Source organism: Physella acuta, unplaced genomic scaffold (assembly GCF_028476545.2).
Source record: "Physella acuta isolate Inbredline_101_S28 unplaced genomic scaffold, ASM2847654v3 ptg000946l, whole genome shotgun sequence".
Taxonomy (NCBI): domain Eukaryota; kingdom Metazoa; phylum Mollusca; class Gastropoda; family Physidae; genus Physella; species Physella acuta.
The window spans coordinates 49757-67500 of NW_026732463.1; the positions used below are offsets into that span (position 1 = coordinate 49757).

Below are 17744 nucleotides of genomic sequence, written 5' to 3' on the forward strand. Positions count from 1 at the left end.
CGGATAAAAAAAATGATTCAAAGGTATGCTTTTCTTCTTAAATTATCAATTAATAACATATATTATTTATCCCTATATATGCTACCAGAAATTATTATTGTTTAATATTTCTTGGTTTTGTTTATTAAAAATATGTTCACTAGTTTTACTTTGTTTCATATAAAACATTATTATATTTTGATGGATTCTTTCCACAGAAGGAAAATGAAGGAAACATGGACGTAGGCCTACACTATGACCTGGATAAAAAAAATGATTCAAAGGTATGCTTTTCTTCTTAAATTATCAATTAATAACATATATTATTTATCCCTATATATGCTACCAGAAATTATTATTGTTTAATATTTCTTGGTTTTGTTTATTAAAAATATGTTCACTAGTTTTACTTTGTCTCATATAAAACTTTATTATATTTTGATGTATTCTTTCCACAGAAGGAAAATGAAGGAAACATGGACGTAGGCCTACACTATGACCCGGATAAAAAAAATGATTCAAAGGTATGCTTTTCTTCTTAAATTATCAATTAATAACATATATTATTTATCCCTATATATGCTACCAGAAATTATTATTGTTTAATATTTCTTGGTTTTGTTTATTAAAAATATGTTCACTAGTTTTACTTTGTTTCATATAAAACATTATTATATTTTGATGGATTCTTTCCACAGAAGGAAAATGAAGGAAACATGGACGTAGGCCTACACTATGACCTGGATAAAAAAAATGATTCAAAGGTATGCTTTTCTTCTTAAATTATCAATTAATAACATATATTATTTATCCCTATATATGCTACCAGAAATTATTATTGTTTAATATTTCTTGGTTTTGTTTATTAAAAATATGTTCACTAGTTTTACTTTGTCTCATATAAAACTTTATTATATTTTGATGGATTCTTTCCACAGAAGGAAAATGAAGGAAACATGGACGTAGGCCTACACTATGACCCGGATAAAAAAAATTATTCAAAGGTATGCTTTTCTTCTTAAATTATCAATTAATAACATATATTATTTATCCCTATATATGCTACCAGAAATTATTATTGTTTAATATTTCTTGGTTTTGTTTATTAAAAATATGTTCACTAGTTTTACTTTGTTTCATATAAAACATTATTATATTTTGATGGATTCTTTCCACAGAAGGAAAATGAAGGAAACATGGACGTAGGCCTACACTATGACCCGGATTAAAAAAATGATTCAAAGGTATGCTTTTCTTCTTAAATTATCAATTAATAACATATATTATTTATCCCTATATATGCTACCAGAAATTATTATTGTTTAATATTTCTTGGTTTTGTTTATTAAAAATATGTTCACTAGTTTTACTTTGTCTCATATAAAACTTTATTATATTTTGATGTATTCTTTCCACAGAAGGAAAATGAAGGAAACATGGACGTAGGCCTACACTATGACCCGGATAAAAAAAATGATTCAAAGGTATGCTTTTCTTCTTAAATTATCAATTAATAACATATATTATTTATCCCTATATATGCTACCAGAAATTATTATTGTTTCATATTTCTTGGTTTTGTTTATTAAAAATCCGTTCACTTGTTTTACATTGTCCCTTATAAAACATTATTGTATTTTGATGGATTCTTTCCACAGAAGAAAAATGAAAAAACCTTTTTACATTGGTGAAATGGGGTTGCACATCTAGTCTAGACTAAATTAGTTTTTAAAAAATATTTAACTTACAATCAATCCACTTGTTTGACTTTGTCTCTTATTATACATTATTGTACTTTGATGGTGTCTTTCCACAGAGGAAAAATGAAGAAAATAATAAGGTACACAATGGCCATGATCAAATAAACGTTTCTACCTCTGTATTTCCTACAACATCTGAGGTTTTCTTCTTCTTGTTAAATTATCTGTTCATAAAATGTAAGATTAATCTCTAAATATGATAAAAGAAAATCTCATATTGTTTATTATTTCTTGGTTTTGTATATCAACAATGACTTTGCGGCAACAAGCAACTTATAAAAAGTTAATCAAGAATGGCTGCTAAAAAATAAATATCGGTTGTAACTCTAGAATTTTCGTCTATTCCGATATAGAATATTATTTTCAAAGGGAGGTAACTGCTCACATTGTACAACACACAACTGCTTTAGGTTAAATCTGTCTAGGCAGACATTAGTCTTTTAAGAATAATTTATTTAAAATCAGTTCAATTTTTTGACTATATTTGTCTCGTGTTCCACATTTTTTAAAAAGAAAAATCAAGGAGGTTAATCCAAAAGGTGATACTAATACGGTATTCTCTAGAACACTCGAGACTAGCTTTTTCTTATCAAAACAAATTCTCTCAAACATTTTATGAAAAATGTGTCTATATTAAAAATGTTTTTCAGGAACCAAGACCTTCTGAAAAAGAAATAAAAAAAGATGTAACGAAGGAAAAAAGAGTTTTCTTACAGCCTCTTTGGAATCCATCGACTCTAATAATGTACAATGACAAAGAGTTATATGCGGTAAATAAACTCAGTATCAGTGTCTCTCGTTGTAATTTTGTTGGACATTTCATTATGATAGTCCAGTACTTAGCGTATAATTTGTTTTTATTTGAACATCCATTCATTTATTGTTTTTAGTAAATTGCTAGATAAAATATGCATTATAATTAAAATACACAACTTACTTTATTTTTTCCCAAAAAGCAAACATGTGTTGCAAGTACGATTGAAAAACAGTAGTGCCGCATACTGATCAAATATTTAACTTTGACATTGTTCTGAGACTAGTGAAGAGAGACAATTTTGAGGCTTGTGGAAAACAGTTGTAAACTCTACCTATCTGCACTGCAATGCCTTATCGCTAAGCTTGGACAAAAGCGGGGACACCACTTTAAATAGTCAATGGTCTTCACGCTGCAAAAAAAAATCAAAGCATGCTTTGGATGTGACCAAAAGCACAACTTATTTTACAGTCTAACTGTACAAACTGCAAAAATTTAAAATCTCCACTGCCATGGGGAAACAACTTATAGGATAAACTGACCTTGCCTTCAAGATATATGGAATGGAATAATACATTGTTTTTGTGTCAACCTGACTAAACTACTATTGGTAGTAGCACATCTTTTAATAGACAAAATATGGAATATTCTTAAACGCTGATTTCAGGTCTACTTTAAGACTAGTGCTACTCCTTTTTAGAATTTTTGAAAAGCAATGTTAATTTAGTTTGACCCAAAAAGTATGAACATTTTTTTAAGGATGGATTAATGTTGAGCGAGATGAACAAAGACGTGGATTTCCTCAGAAAAAAACTATTCTTGAATGTACCAGAGAAGTAATATGTGTTAGAGTCTCTATGAAATTTCCACCTTTCTGAGAAGTATATAGTGGCGTTTAAAAAAAAAACACATTTTGTTTTCAAAAATTGTGTGATAGCTTTATTTGGGAATGGGTGCTGTTCAGAGCACCATATACATTTCTAAATGTTTCTCTTTTATATCTTCCAAACAGTTTTGTTATGTTGCATATACTTCATTAAAAGCACTCTATTTTAAATGTTTCACATTGCTGTTTTGATTGCTATGTCATGTAGTTTTTTTTTGTATTTTCATCCAGTTATTTGAATTTTTTTTTGTTACATAACCACAACTGCTCTTAATAAAAAAAGACATAGTATGACATATTATAAAATAAATCACTTGATTTTTTAAAGCTACATTATAAGGATTAATATTCTCAAAAATATTTTTGTTATTTTTTAAATATCAAAAAGCTCTCATGAGTAGGAGAAAAAAACATCAGACAATAAACTAATGTATGATGCGTTTTCAGATAAAAATTGAATTACTTTGTTTTTTATACCACAAGTATATATTTTATATTTAAAACAGTATTTTACCTGAGATATTTACTATTTACACTGATATAAAAGACATCAGTTTTGTTAATTTGTAAAGGGTCCTTGGGAATGTTTAATATGATAAATAAAAATAAAAGACTTTTGCTTTAAGCTGGTCTATTAGTCACCCCCATTAGAAACCATGAAAAAAAATTAGGAAAATACAACAAAAGTGTATAGTGTATATAAATGAATTATGTTTATTTATTGTATAAGAATGTACACTTTTATTGTTTTCATGTCTACAAAATGTTTTAAACGCATATTAGTGTATTTGTAAATTTTGAAAGACTGTTGCTTATCAGTTCAAATAGATATATTTTTTCTCAACATTTTCTCAAAATTTATTTTAAAGAAACTTAAAAATTATTAAGGTGAGAGATCCCGTTTACTCACAAAAAGAAATCAAAGTTTTAGAAGATTTTTTTTGTATCAAAATATTTTGGAAACAGTATTTTAGTAAAAACGTGTCTGCATTGTAAAAAAATATGTTAGCTACGTTTTTGCAATTGCGGCTATAGAGATGTAACCACTGTAGCAGTTTCTTATGTATATAAATATATATACATATACATATATATATATATATATATATATATATATATATATATATATATATATATATATATATATATATATATATATATTAGGGTAGTAATTATATATATATATATATATATATATATATATATATATATATATTTATATATACATATTTATATATATATATATATATATATATATATATATATATATATATATATATATATATATATATATATATATATTAGGGTTGTTTATGCGCCTAATACATTTATGTGAATTGCCAAGTCCAAAACATCAAGTAATTTTGTGTTCAATGATTTCTCTTTTCCTCATTTTTGTGTTGTTTTCATGATTCTGTCCATTATTGAAAATAAGAGGAATGTTTACAACTGTGCCCAAGTCTGATTAATTCGCAAATGCCTCTGTTAGCCAAACGTGGTGTTTGATGCTGCATATCATTAGATTTTTATATTAATTGGGTTTAGCAATGCCAGTATTTTAAAAGATACCTTTGTGAAAATGTTCCAAAAAGTCCCTTCTCTGTCTACACATTCAAAGATTTTCTTAAACTTTCTGAATTTTATACACAGGCTAGCACCCCATTCAATATATTGTTCTTTTTTAATTAGAATGCTTATTTCCTTTATTAAACGTTTCTGTAAGAAATGATTAGAGACGTCGGTGTAGTCACCTTTTTGGTTATTTTTTCTAATGTCCGTTTCTCCGTCCTTTGGTGTTTCACCACTTTCCCTTATTATGCCTATTATAATGTATAATATGTTTATTGATATATTTAAGTCTGCAGGTATGAAATAAGGCCCAGCAGCTGATCCATTATTTGCATTTTTTTTCTAGTAGTTTTTATTCCTCGTTTTGTGAGATTTGTGCAGCTCATCTGTCTGAGCTGGTTGGATATCTTTGCATAAATTTAAAATGTGTTTTCTGGTATTTTCATAACAACTGACAAAATATGTAACTGTGCATCTTAACAAAGTTAGGGTTCATAATATGCAAAGTGTCCCCATAAAGACAGCAATTATTTTTTATAATGGAAATCAATTCTCATTATTTTGGCTTTCGGTGATTACAATTCAATAGTCTCTCAATTTGTATGTTCTCAATACTAGTGCAATCTTTTGTTGCACCACATATTTTGATACTATACAAGCTGTAAAAGCTCTAGGCTGTAATCTATATATTCTATAATATTGTAGGCCTCTCATTGTAGGCCTAACATTGTCAAAATTTTTGTAGGAATAAAGTGTATTCTACATATCAGATGGTTTCTACTTTTAGACAGTGCCTAGACAAGGTATGAAATATAATTTAACTAAAAGTTACCAAAACTAATGATAAAAATTATATAATCTATATTTTGTTTTAAGAATTACCCGTAATATAATTAGACACACATTTAAACATGTTATATGCCTTGCACTGAGAAATGTTATGTTTGTGGGAAATGATAATTTGTATGTTCTCAATACTAGTGCAAACATATGTTGTACCACACATTTTGACACTACACAAGCTGTCAAAGCTGAAGGCTACAAACTATATATTCTTTAACATTGTAGGGATGATGTGTATTCTACAAATCAGATAGTTTTCACGTTTAGAGAGTGTCTAGGCAGGTATGCAATATTATGTAATTAAAACTTACCAAAACTAATGATAAAAATTATATAATCTACACTGGGTTTTGCGAATTCCCCGTAACACAATTAGATGCACATTTAAACATGTTATATACTTTGCACTGAGAAAATAACATCCAAATAAAATTTATAAACACAATTTTCTACTCTCTGTTTTAGATTTGGCAATACTTATTGCTATTTTTTATACATGTATAGTTACATTTGTTAATTGTGTTGGCCCCATATTTAGTAAAGACTTAAGAAAAAAAAGAAAATGAATGAAAATCTGAATAGAATTAACAAATGTTTATATTTATTTTCTTCGAAGATTTCTAAATAACGCAGAAAAATATTTAAAGTAAAAAATGATCATTCCAGTTAAATCAATGATTAATTATAATTAAATAGACTTTATGAGCAAAGTTTTATATTACTTTTAAAAATGTATGTATTTAAAAATACATTTTATGCGTTTATTGACTTCTCAGCCAGACGAATAACTAGTGTGGACCAACACTGCCACTAACACAATCCAAGAGTTTCCTGTACAATGTATGAAAACATAACATTAAATAATAAAATATAAGTATTGAAACATCATCTACATTCAAGTCCATAAGCAAAGCAAGGGGCTGACCATAATTAATATTTTTAAAAATTTTGCAATGCAAATATCGAGTGCAGTGAGAAAAATAAGTAGTAAGCCTATGTTTTAAATAACAGAGTATAAATATATAATTGAGTTTAATGTTTTTTTAAATTACAAATTAAAAAATAAATTCTTAACAAACGTTTTAATAACAAGCATTTATGTTATGATGCACTTAAAAGTAGAAAATTTTGAATTCAATTTTTGTGCATTTTTGACATGATATTTGTTTTGTACAAAAAAAAAAGCTGTTGCTGAGGTACGATTAACTTTACTTTTTACAGTCACTATAGCACGCTCTGCCGCGAACACTAAAATCCATTACACAAATTTTAATGTAAAATATAGGCAAAACTTCAAATTTTAATGATTTCTCTGACTCGTTGCTCCCCTTTGATAGCCAAATAGAGGACACGTAACTGTTCGCCCGATCCTTCAAAGTGTGCTGTGGCGGATGAGGCAGGGGGTGGGGACCAAATAGGGGGACTCGATAATTGTTGTCAAATTTATTTATATATATTAAAACAAATATTTATAATTGTATTATTTTAACCATCGTCAAGGGCCGAGTTCTATTTCCCCTACAATCAAACATATGCTATCGCCGACAAAATTCTTTAAAAAAAACAATATCCATAACTCGAGATGCAACTAGATATGAAGTGGGCTTTCATGATGTGAGGTACTTCTATTCGGCATTGGTTAGGGGCCAACCCATTGTACATTTTTCAATATTAATATATGATTGTGATTATGGTAGACCTTCAATCCTGTACTATCCTGTTCTATCCTGTATCCTACAAATAATAAAAAATAATGTAATATTTGAAACTGTTTTTATATACGTTACTTATGTTTGCTTTTACAAGAAATGTCATAATAAAGTTTTAGGGCCTATATTTTGAATTATCTCCACTGAGTTAGTTTTATTATGGGCGATGCTGACGTACATAGGAGATTTGTTGTCTCTTTCAAGTTTGTTTCCCGTGCCCACCCCCTTCCCACCCCTCTTTCTTAGCCTCACACGTATCGAATAGATAAATGTATCGTTTATGAACTACTTCCTAACCGTGCATTCACTACTTCAGTACAATTTGTCAGACACTAGACAACACTAGCCAGCAGATAATAATTTACTTGCATAGTATTAGGTGCATCTAAGTCACAAAATATGGAATATAAGATTATTTTTATATAATTATTTAGAAATTAATTAGGACCCTTAGGATTAAGTAAACTTTATTAATAGTCAATTACTATTCATAAATGACGTGATTATGAGGGGGGAGGGGGGATGTAGGTGTGATGGTCTGGCTTTTTGTAAGTCATTAAAAAAGGTGAAATTAATTTGTGGATGCCCTCCCCCCCCCCCCTAAATCAGTAGAATATCCGACGCGAGTGCTGATCACGTGAACAGGGCATTACCCCTGCTCCGTCAATTACCCCCCCCCGGACATTCCCCCCGCCCCCCGACATTACCCCCTGGTTAATTACTCCCCTGTCAATTACCCCCCGGCCAGAAGGACATTACCCCCGACATAGCTGAAAGTACAGCTACGGTTAGGGTTAGGGTTAGTTCTAGGGTTAGGGTTAGGGTTAGGGTTAGGGTTAGGGTTAGGGTTAGGGTTAGGGTTAGGGTTAGGGTTAGGGTTAGAGTTAGGGTTAGGGTTAGTTCTAGGGACAGGGTTATGGTTAGGGTTAGGGCTAGGATTATGGTTAGTCTAGGGTTAGGGTAAGGGCCAGGGCTAGGGTTAGTTTTTAGGGTTAGGGCTAGAGTTAGGGCTAGGGTTATGGTTAGTTCTATGGTTAGGGTTAGGTCTATTGTTAGTTCTAGGATTAGGATTAGGGCTAGGGCTAGGATAAGGGTAAGGGTTAGTGTTAGTGCTAGGGTTGTGGTTAAAAGATTATAGATCGATAACGAAATAAAATTCTGTATCACTCGTAAAAATAAAGTCAAAATGAAATATTCTTGCTGTATTGTTTATTTTTGTTTAATACAATTTATAAGTGAATAATTATTTTTATACTGGTTAATTTGTTGCAAGTTTTCATATGTTTAACAAAGTGTATAAGACTTCCTGATGTTTTGGGTTAAACACTGAAGCTGGAGATGATATTGCAAGACAATATGTTCTATACTCCATTGAATGGCAAGCTCTCAACACTAAAATATTTTGATATTGCTTGAGTAAGACAACGATCCAGAGTTTTAAAAGGTCTTTGTTTTTTTTTTCTTTCAACAAAACAAGAAAAAAATACGAGAACATTACCTTTCTGTAACGCACTTTGCTGAGTCTTAGTTTTTTTTCTTTCAACAAAACAAGATAAAAATACGAGAACATTTACTTTTCTGTAACGCACTTTGCTGAGTCTTAGTTTTTTTTTCTTTCAACAAAACAAGAGAAAAATACGAGAACATTACCTTTCTGTAACGCACTTTGCTGCCCATTCACCGAGAAGGCTTCGCCCATGCTATTGCTGAGGTTGTAGCAACGCATGTGATGCTTGTTTTTTAAGCCAGTTACAGGGAGATCATTCCTAGGGTCTAAACCTTAATAACCAATAATAAAAGTTATTTTTATCCGGAATAAGTCTGTTCTATCTGTTTTCTTTTTTTTTTTTTTTTTTTTTGAGAAACATACTTTTTCTTTTAAATCCACCAAATTATTGTCAAAGTGTGCAGTATACCATTATACACAAGGATCCCATTTTTTTTATTACTAAACCAACACGGATTAAGTAGGAACAAGACAACTTTAATATGTATTTTTTAAACATTTTTACTATTTCGTATATTGTACTATTTTACTAAGTTTATTTTAATCGTGCTGAATAATTAGCTTATACTTTGACAGTTTTTTGGCGTTTTACACCTCCTAATCGTATACGGAATATAAACGATGTATTGTAATCGTATAAGGGTTTATTTTTATGACGCTACAAACATATTTAATTTCAGATCACCCCCATACCCGAACACATTTAAAGACACTCCACCTCTATAATTCACTATCAATACGGTTTATTATGTACCTATTAAATGATATACCGATGTTATATTTTCAATTCTCATTATTAGACATAAGTGCAATGCAAATATCGAGTGCAGTGAAAAAAATAAGTAGTAAGCCTATGTTTTAAATATCAGAGTATAAATATATAATTGAGTTTAATGATTTTTTAAATTACAAATTAAAAAATAAATTCTTAACAAACGTTTTAATAACAAGCTTTAATGTTATGATGCACTTAAAAGTAGAAAATAAACGACACACTACCATTTAAATAGATATAAAGAAAAGCGTGGGGGATTTTATTGTATACTAGCCATCGGTACCCGCTTCACGTGAATTATGGGCCTATATATTTTAAAATGTTGTACTTGTTTGAGAAATAAAAATTATAAAATAGTTATTGGTCAAAACGCAATGTGATTTACTACACGCTGAACGATATTGGTGACAAAGCAAAGAAAAAACTAATTAGCTAAAAATCCGACACATTTAACATAACACAGGCACACACTGATTAAGTGACTTAAATGATTCCGTAAAAAAACTCGACTATTCAATTGTATTCTTTTTTTTTAAAGTGATTTATTTTTATTAGGTTTTTATGTATAAATCTATAGATTTAAATGAAATAGTTCATTTCTTCATCGGTAACCATACCATATTAAATGTACTCGCTGATTAAGAGACTTAAAATTCTATTCTATTTTAAAAAGTTTAAGTAATTAAATGCACTGATTCAGATAGTTAAATGATTATGTTAAAAACCCGGTATTTATGTGTTTTTTTGTTTTTACTTTCTCGTATGCGAAGTATAGAGGAAGTATTGTAATCGTGCAAAAAAAAAGAGCATTTCACAAATCTCGAGGTTTTACACCTCCATGATTCAGAAAAATATAGTTTTGTAATCTTGTCCGTAAGTCTGTGTGTGTGTGTGCATGTGTGTGTATGTCTGTCTGTGAATACGATAACTTGAGTACCTTTACAGCTAGTTTAATGAAATTTTATTTATAAATATTATATCAAATATAATGTAGTTCTTTCTCAACTGTTCATTGATTTCCGGTAACCGGAAGTGGAACTTAAGCTACTTCAAATTTTTCAAAAGCCTATAACTTTAGTACTGTTTCAGATAATTATGTTTATGAAATTTCACAAGTTGAACGGAAGTAATAGTTTACGCGGTTTCCGGTTGCTCAAAAAAGGTATGTGAATTTATTAAATACTAATAATATTCCGCACTATTATACACATATTGTTTGGCGTTTACTCGATGCGCAATTCATTTTTCTACGAGATTCTATTCTACTTTAAAAAGTTTAAGTAATTAAAAAGAAAGAATAGAGTTTGCCTAGCTATGGAACAGAGAAGCATAGAATCGAGTAGCAATTTATAGGCTGGTCTAGTCTAGTCAAGTTTTGTGTATCGTATTCTCATTTGTAGTCTTCCGTAGTGTACTGTCTTTAGAGTGGTGTCTTGTACATCTGTGCTGTATAACTTAATGTAATACCGAATTGACACCGTTCAAAATCCCCTCTGTCTTGAAAAATTCGATACCACTTTAAGGCTTCACGTCCAGCAAATCTCCGGCAATCTCTGCTCTTCATGGCGGCACAGCCAGTAGCCAAAACACACCGTATTCTCCTAAAAAGAACATTTTCAAAAAGGAAGAGAATACTTACATTGTTGTATGTAATTCATCTCTTTGTATTACTTTCGAAGCTGCTTTTTTACTTTCTCGTATATACGAAGTATAGAGAAAGTCTTGTAATCGTGCAAAAAAAAAAAATCGAGATTTTTGCAAATCTCGACGTTTTACATCTCACTGATACGGAAAAACATAATTTTGCAATCTTGTCCGTATGTCTGTGTGTCTGTGTGTGTGTCTGTGTGTGTGTGTGTCCGTGTGTAAACACGATAACTTGAGTACCGTTACAGCTAGGTTGATGAAATTTCATATATAAGTATTTAATCAAAATCGTAGATCCGTATCAACTTTTGAGCGATTTCCGATAACCGGAAGTGGTACTTTTCCTACTTTGAATTTTTCAAAAGCCTATAACTTGAGTACTATTTCAGATAGATAAAAGAAATTTCATACGTAAGTAAAAGATCTAATTCTCTACCTTCTATTAAATTTTGAGTCATTTCCGTTGACTGGAAGTAGTACTTTACGCTACTTCCGATTTCTCAAAAAACTAATGTAAATTTTAAAAGTAATAATAATATTGCGCACTATTATGCGCTTTTTTATTTCGCGTTCACTTGGTGAGCAATTAATTTGTCTACGAGATTTTATTCTATTTTTAAAACTTTAAGTATTTAAAATGGATTAAAAATCATGTCTATAGCCCGAGTTCCCATCCCCTGTTATTTTATATAAGAATATTCGAGAAAGTTTTGGGGAGATCACTCCCGGTTTATTTGTAAATATTTTTATACTTTTATCTATTGATTGCAGTTCATAGCAAAACAAAAACAAAAAGTATATTCCTAACAGTATAATCTGTGGCGTAATGTATTTTTTATTTATTGATAAGTTTTATCGTGTTGATTATAACGTTCCTTGTATTAAATCATGGTTATGCCCCTTGATAACACCTGATGGCGGCTAGGGTTTTGTTGTAGGTACAACGAGTTGAGCATACATTGATTTGAAACTTAATATTTTAATCACATGGTAGGTTTACTAATGGAAATACCAATTTTACAGAATATAAACCGTTGTGCAGTTTCTTTCAGACATCTTTTCGGAAGATAACTGCCCCTCTAGATGAAAGAAATATAATTAATATACAATTTCAGCGACCTATTTTACGCTAGTTGGCGCCGGCTGATGCAATACTTTAAGAAGATTACATCTATGCGTTACAAACTGTGTATTTTAGGCGGATGACTTTGTTTTCTAAAACCGAGTTATTTAAATATAGATAAAAGTTAGGTTAGGGTTAGATTAGCCGGTCGCCCCTCCTGGGACAAAGGCCGCTGACAGGAGCTTTTCAATGCTTCTCTGTCCTCGGCTAGTATCTCCAACTGTCCCCAGGTGTATCCAATCTTCTTGGTGTCAGGCATTTCTGTCCTGGGCTAGTCTCTCCAACTGTCCCCAGGTGTATCCAATCTTCTTGGTGTCTTTTTCCAGGTCATGTCTCCAGGTCTTTCTTGGTCTGCCTCTCCTCCTCCTGCCGTGTGGATTCCAAGTGAGGGCCTGTCTTCTTATGCTGGATACAGGCTTCCTGAGTGTGTGGCAGTTGATTTGTCCGTTGCCATAGAACATCACTTCAGATGTATTTAGGCCAGCGAATTCGCAGGACCTTTCTGAGGCATGATTTTATAAATGATAGTATTTTTCTTCTTATTTATAGCAGTTATTCTCCATGTCTCAGCTCCATAAAGTACAACAGGTTTAACTAGTGTGTTGAAGATCCGGATTTTTATTCCAAGGGTTAAATCTCCAAAGCCCCAAACATTTTTTAGTTGGTTGAAAACTGCTCTTCTTTTTCCCGTCCTTATTTTTATGTCTGCTTCTGTCACACACTGCTTATCAACAATATATCTAAGGCAGGTAAATCTATCCACTTCTTCTAGGGCTTCTTCTGCCAATGTTATAGGGGTGCTGCTTGAGGCATTGACTTTGATAACTTTACTTTACAAGTCAAGGCATGTAGAAAAATTAGTAACACTGTTGGTTTTATCTTCCATTTGCTGTTGTGTGTGAAAAAGGAGGGCCAGGTCGTAAGCAAAGTCCAGGTCATCCAGCTGGCTCCACAGTGTCCACTGTATGCCGTTTCGCGTTTTCTCTGTTCACATCTTCATAATCCAGTCTATGGCCAGCAGGAACAGGAATGGTGAAAATAGGCAAACCTCCCTTACTTCGGTCCGTATTGGGAAGTCCTCCGTAGTCTGTTGGCCAAGCACTACTCTAAATTTTAGACCTTCAGCTCCCAACTTAGCATTAAAGTATAAGGATGTTTCTTCTAGGGCGGTTCTGGATAATGGTCATTAGACTGTATTAGAATTCATCTTTGTCCTATTCTTTGCTGTCATTTGTTGGGGCGTAGGCCTAAATTATGTCCTTTTAAATCGTCTTATTTTAGTTTTAAAGGTGGCTTTTATGATCCGTGGACAGTGTGCCACCCATGCATAAACAAAGCAAGCGCTATATTACTTGGATCTGAGTGGTTACGGCGCTGGTTTATTCACGTTACCACACAGACGCACCACTGCGTTCTGTATATAGATATATAGTTCTAACAGTGTCCGCTCCTGTCCCGAAAGATTTAGTTCGCCCACTCCCCCCCCCCCCCAACCGAAAATTTTAAGTGACCCCAGCAGAAAAAAGTCTGAAAGAAACTCTACCGCGGTGTTTATATGTACATAATTTTAAATGGCAGAAAATCTATTCCGTCTTAATTATTTCTATATATTGTGTTATTGTGTTCTCTTCTAGTTTTACGCTGTTTCTTTCCCGTATATACAAAGTATTGAGAAAGCCTTGTCATCGTGCAAAAAAAAAATATTTTAATTTTTTTTTTCAAATCTTGACTTTTAACACCCCTATGAGTCGGAAAAACATAATTTTGCAATATTGTTCATATGTCTGTGTGTATGTGTGTGTATGTATGTATGTCTGTAAACACGATAACTTGAGTACCGTTACAGCTAGGTTGATTAAATTTCATATATGAGTATTATATCAAAATTGTAGATATGTGTCAACTTTTGAGCGATTTTCGATAACCGGAAGTGGAATTTTTTCTACTTTAAAATTTTCAAATGCCTATAACTTGAGTTCTATTTCAGTTAGATAAATGAAATCTCACATATAAGTAAAAGATCTAATTCTCTGCCGCCTTCTATCAAAATTTTGAGTAATTTCTGTTGAACGGAAATAGTATTTTTTGCTATTTCCGAGTTATCGAAAAAAGCATTTGAATTTATAAAGTACTAATAATATTCCGCACTATTATGCACATTTTATTTGGCGTTCACTTGGTGTGCAATTATATTTTCTACGAGATTCTATTCTATTATAAAATATTTCAGTAATTAAAAGTGGATTAAAAATATTGTATATATCCTGAGTTGCCATCCCCCGTAGTGTTATATAAGAATATTCGAGAAAGTTTAGGGGAGATAACTCATGGTTTATTAAACTAATGTTTTTAAATACATCTTGCACACGATTTCTATAAAACATAATGTAATGTAGCAATTCATCTTTAGACACCCATCACTACTATGTCATTTAGCCAATTCTTTTCTCTTTATCATGTGCGCTAGTATTAATACTTAATGTATAAATTTCTAAACTTGTTCACCAGCTACTGCTTACTATACTTCACGTTTTAATATTTAGGTGTTAGCGATTATTCTTACCCGCAATGTTTGTCTTTTCCGCAACCTTCACCGTCTTTTGGCGCTAAATTCTTAAAATAACTGCCGCAAACTAGAGTTTACCACACAAAAAAAAAGAAGTCGGTTATACAAAATAAAGCAAAATTTAATTCAAAAAAAGTTTAATCATTTTGAAATAATGCAGGTAATTTAAAATATTCTATTTTTCTTTAAAATTTTGTTTTTCGTTTAAATATTAAATGATTTATTTAACATAATATACAACACAATTTAGAGTAGTTTTATAATTCTTGACATAACAGTTTAATTGTTATATAATGCTTCAAAATGTATGTATATTACTAAAAAAAACCACACGAAGAGTCTCTACTTACATTCAAAATCGTTATTGATATAATCATACGGTTGGTAGTCATAAAAATCATAGCACTGTTTGAGTTCTGATCTGCTTTCGTCAAACGAAAAACCAGTTTTGGAACTTGGGTCGAGATCTTCATAAGGTATATAAATTATAAATGCTTATGAAATAAAACTAAATAGTTTTAATATTTTTAATTAGAAATTTACATCTTAAATGATATTATTAAGATATCCCACAGTAAAACAACCCTTTCAGAAAAGACGGTAGATTGGTCAGATGAAGAGAGTTTATCTTCTGAAGATCACTGTTGACCAGTGGTAAGCACAAAGGCTTTCAGCCCGAAAATAGAAAAAAAAATAGAAAAATAAAGCAATCGAAGAAAAAAGTAAACAAGAGATTATTTATGCTTAGGTTAAAAAAAAAAGATTTAAAAAAAATCTTTATGGTAAGAATTAAAACTAGCTTACACATATCGTGTGTTGGAAAACAAGTCACAGAGCGAATAAATATACGTCCCCTAAATATCCGAAATAATAATGTGTATATACAACGTTATAAAATTAATTACATCCCCATCTATTCCGTCATTCATACCGCTCCAAACAAGAATTACATTTATTATAAACGATAAAAAAACATAACACATATAGTATCTCCCGCCAAACTAACACACACACACACACACACGCGCGCGGACATACGCATATATAACCAGGCCTAACATATTTACTCAAACTTTTAAAATAAACCAGTTATCTAAACTATTCATCCGCCACTTTGGCGGTAGTCTCCCTGCCTTCGTGTCGGGCGAATGAAATGTGGCGACACAGCTGAGCTCACTTGCAGCCTTGAGGGTAACACTCAAGGACGCATGCTACATTGGCTGAAGGATGACCGCGTCCATCGCCATCCACCCGTGGCTTAGTGGCCGTAGATAAAGGACGTTCCTCCAAAGCTTAGGTTAGGTTTAGCTTTGCCTGTCGCACCTCCCTTGAAATATGTCCTGGGCTAGTCTCTCCAACTGTTCGACAGATGTATCAAATCTTCTTGCTGTCTTCTTCCAAGTCATTCCTCCAGGTCTTATATAGTGGTCGGCCTCTTTATTGTTTGACCTTTGGATTCCAAGTGAGGGCCTGTCTTGTTATGCTGGATACAGGCTTCCTGAGTGTGTGGCAAATCCATCTCCATTTCCTCTGGAGGATCTCTTCTTCAGCTGGAAGTTGGTTGGTCCTTTTTTAGGCCAGCGTATTCAAGTGATCTTTCGGAGGCATGCTTTTATCAAAGATTGTATTTTCTTCTTATTAGTTATTCTCCATATCACTCTGACACGAAAGTATCTCGAAATAAATAATAAAAGCCCTATGTTTTTAGACAATCAAATATATAAAAAACAAAAAACAAACGTTTTTTTTTTACCTTTATACACTCTCTAAACCAGATTAATACATTTTAAATATGATTTATTAGAGCAGAATAATTTACACTAGTTCAGACCACTTCAGACTGTAGTCAAACGTGTTTTTAAAAACTACCCGACGCAGCTAACTCTGGCGACTAAAATAAAACAACACAACACCGTCTGAAAAAAAACTTCTCGAGCAGAAAAAAGTATTATACATTTATGAAAAAAATTGAATTATTTCATAATTTTATTTTTAGCTTTTTTACTTTCTCGTATATACGAAGTATAGAGAAAGTCTTGTAATCGTGCAAAAAAAAAAATCGAGATTTTTGCAAATCTCGACGTTTTACATCTCACTGATACGGAAAAACATAATTTTGCAATCTTGTCCGTATGTCTGTGTGTGTGTGTGTTTGTGTGTGTGTGTGTCCGTGTGTAAACACGATAACTTGATTACCGTTACAGCTAGGTTGATTAAATTTCATATATAAGTATTTTATAAAAATCGTAGATCCGTTTTAACTTTTGAGCGATTTCCGATAACCGGAAGTGGTACTTTTCCTACTTTGATTTTTTCAAAAGCCTATAACTTGAGTACTTTTTCAGATAGATAAATGAAATTTGATACGTAAGTAAAAGATCTAATTCTCTACCTATTGTCAAATTGTGAGTAATTTCCGTTGACCGGAAGTACTTATTTACGCTATTTCCGATTTCTCAAAAAACGCATGTAAATTTATAAAGTACTAATAATGTTGCGCACTATTATACACATTTTTATTTAGTGTTCACTTGGTGTGCATTTCTTTTTTCTACGAGATTATATTCTATTTTTACAAGCTTTTATTTAACTCACTTCCTCTGTCGTCGCCAGTCTGTCGTCAGTC

The 17744-nt window shown here is 31.5% G+C and overlaps 1 long non-coding RNA gene across 1 annotated transcript in view; it reads right to left on the minus strand.

Annotated features, from left to right (window-relative positions):
- Positions 1 to 15468: 15468 nt before the first annotated feature.
- LOC131953754 (uncharacterized) overlaps positions 15469 to 17744 on the minus strand; it is a 4433-nt gene continuing 2157 nt past the window's right edge. Inside the window, exon 3 of the long non-coding RNA XR_009388679.1 lies at positions 15469 to 15585. This is a non-coding gene — a long non-coding RNA (uncharacterized LOC131953754). The remainder of the gene's footprint in view (positions 15586 to 17744) is intronic.